Source organism: Parasteatoda tepidariorum, chromosome 1 (assembly GCF_043381705.1).
Source record: "Parasteatoda tepidariorum isolate YZ-2023 chromosome 1, CAS_Ptep_4.0, whole genome shotgun sequence".
NCBI lineage: Eukaryota > Metazoa > Arthropoda > Arachnida > Araneae > Theridiidae > Parasteatoda > Parasteatoda tepidariorum.
This window is the reverse complement of record NC_092204.1, coordinates 21400347-21403621: the sequence shown is the minus strand read 5'-3', so window position 1 is coordinate 21403621 and position 3275 is coordinate 21400347. Positions and strand designations below refer to the sequence as shown.

Genomic DNA, 3275 nt, shown 5'->3' with positions numbered 1-3275 from the left:
ATATACAGGGTGTCTCAGTTAAGCGTTTCAGAACTTCTAAGAGGGGTAGGGGGCATCCTGATGACTCGAAATCACATAGCAATGTGGGGTCGGAAATGCTTTCCTGAAGCGGTGACGTACACAGAAGTACCATAAAGAAAAGAGACCGTAAGTGAAAATCGCTATAATAATACATTGAAAAAATTATATGGCCTCCTCGGTCACCCGACCTATCATGTCTTGATTTCTGGAATCATATGAAACACTGGTTTATGACACCCCTGTTGATAATGCTGGATGCAAGAATCGCAGTAGCTGCCTGCGAGATATGCCTGGAGTATTGCAGAATGTTCGAAAGTCCATGCGCCGGAGATGTGAGGTGTACATTGTAGCCGGTGGCAGAAACTTCGAACACTTACTTTGGCCCATGTACCATATAATTTTTTTAATGTATTATTATAGCGATTTTTCACTTACGGTCTCATTTCTTTATGGTGCTTTTGTGTACGTCACCGCTTCAGGAGAGCATTTCCGACCCCACATTGCTATATGATTTTGAGTCGTCAGGATGCCCCCTATCCCTCTTAGAAGTTCTGAAACGCTTAACTGAGACACCCTGTATATTGTGGAACAATGGTGAAGGAGTTATGCTTCTTTTGGCTACCATCATTCCACTCAGCTACCGATGTTTTTCTTGCCTTGTGTTCAACTTTATTTAAATTCCTTTTCAATTATAATGGCAGAAATTTTGAATTTTCATTTTTAGCATATGATTTGTTTGTAATATAAGAAAGTAAATTAATAATTAAATTAAAATTTTAGATGTTAAATCCACAGTAACAAAATTATAAACGATGCCCATAAGATGACTTATATGTTTGCTAAAACTAATGGCAACTTTTTCGCAAAAATTAGCATTGTTCAGAGGGAGCAGACTAAGTCTACACATGACTGAAAGACAGAGATAGGTAGTTGAACTTTATGCTTCCTGTTAGCAGTGATTGCCGTGATTGATGCAAATTATACTTGTGTGGAAACATGTCAGAGCTGCTTTGGTATCGGGTTAACCATCAGAGGTTTTTGTTGTTCATATCTTCACTTTTTTGCAAATGCTGATTTGTGTCACTTAAAAGAATTTTTCTTGAAAGTCATTGTGACTTTTTCCTTTTAAACTGGTATTCTCTCGTTTTCTAGATTCAAGGATAAGAAGTTGAAAATGAAATTTAAAAAAGCTGCATATCTGTTTTTCTTAAAAAAGTGTTTGAATCAAAAAAATAGGCACCAAAAAATATTTGTAAGCTATATCTTAACATACTGAAAATGATCGAATGAAAAATCGAAAAAAGGATAAACGTATAAACTTTAGCACATCATTTACTCAAACTAACTAAAAGGTCACTTAGTCAGTTCTTCCACTAAGTTCTTCATGTGAAAGTTTGAGTTATTTTTGAAGGATGGGAAATACCATCGACCGCAGCAATGTTAAGAGTTAAAATATGTTTTTAATGCATTTTTTTGTTGATCAAACTTTAATGAATCATTGTCTTACACTGATGTTTATGACTTCTCAGATACTGATTCTAAGAAATATATAGAATTTTATTCGTCCTCCGCTGAAAATGAGAGAAGTGAAGTATTTCATTCGACCGAATTCCATCAAAAAATTGAAGAGTGTGCGAAAAAGAATTGTGGACCTGCTTGTTAGTAAGTTTCATTAATCCAGTTTTCTAAACATTTCATTGCAACTCAACAGCAAATTAAACATTTTTTTTCATTCATATTTCTAGGATTTTTCTTTACTTTTTTTAAATTTAAGGCACCTAATTGCAAATAATTGGACAAACAACAAATTTGTTCTCTGAAACATCATGGAAATGTACAGTTGGACGGATCATCATGGATTGTGGGTTCAAGAGAATCAAACTTCTCCTGATGGTTAACAATCATAGTTTTCTGAGAAATTTGATCTTTCATTCAGATTTTTCTTAACTTTTTTTAAATTTAAGACGCCTAATTGGCTATGGCACCTAACTGCAAATAATTGGACGAACAACAAACTTGTTCTCTAAAACATCATGGAAATGTACAGTTGGACGGATCATGGATTGTTGGTCCATGAAAATCAAACTTCTCTTGATGGTTAACAATCGAAGTTTTAAAGTAGCATTTTCGATCATGGAATGAGGGAAGTTTGTTGGCATATTAAAGTCTATGAACGCGTAATGGAAAGTTTTGAATGGTGTTGGCCATCAAATGATGATGGACCAGCAGAAATCGCACTTAAACCAACATAAACCATCAAAATATTTTGATTGGACCATCAAGAAATTTGACTTGGGTGTAGATTTATCTCTAGCAGAACTAACTGTAGTAAATTAGATAATAAAAAAGTAATAAATAATTATATTAAAAAAAACCGTGGCTTCGCCACAGATGTCCACTGGGTAACGAGAAGAGAGCAGCCGTTCTGGCACTCCTGGCCGATGGGAAAATACATCTCAAGTGCCCGCCATTAAAAAAAAGGTGAAAGGTGAAACATGATAGAACAGCTTCATGAGATAAATTTGATAAAAGTCATTTAAAAAATCATCTAAAAAGATTATTCTAAATGAAACTAATATTTTAATTCGATTTGAAAAAAACGTTAATACTTTAAAACATTTAAAGAATTTAAGTAATGTTAAGTGATTACAGACATAATTTGTGGAGAACATTTTTTATGAATAAAGTCTCAGACGTTATTAAATTAGAGCATTATCAGCGACGTTTGCACTTTCCATGATAAATAAGTAAACATTGACCAAAAAAAAACACTATTGAGGAAAAAGTATTATTACTTTTTTTATATGCTGAAATAATATATTGATACTAGTGGCTTCCTACGCTCGCTACTAACTTAGGTACATTGCAAATGCACAAAATTCTAAGAATTCAAAACAATCATTCAAATCCATATAACAACTTCTTAAAAAAAATTACATCTTTTTAGTAAATACTAAGTCATTAAAATAAATTTGAATTCAAATAAATGACACGCAATTCATTAAACCTATCAGAAATGTGCTATAGTATAAAATCTTAAAGCGTAACAGCACGACTGAGACTCATTTTTCAATGAATAACTAATAACAATAATAAAACAAATAAATTTGTGATATAAATCAAAAATCGTCAAATAAATTCGTAATATATAAATTCGTGAAAAAAGCGTTTTCGAAAAAATACTAAAATAGAGATCTATCGACAAAGACTACTCACTTCTGCCTAGCTTAATAGTATGAGATTGCCGCAGCTGA

The 3275-nt window shown here is 32.9% G+C and overlaps 1 long non-coding RNA gene across 1 annotated transcript in view; it reads left to right on the top strand.

The window, feature by feature from the left end:
* LOC139424998 (uncharacterized) overlaps nt 1-3275 on the top strand; it is a 141107-nt gene that overhangs the window by 3236 nt on the left and 134596 nt on the right. The window contains exon 2 of the long non-coding RNA XR_011636149.1: nt 1551-1683. This is a non-coding gene — a long non-coding RNA (uncharacterized lncRNA). The remainder of the gene's footprint in view (nt 1-1550; nt 1684-3275) is intronic.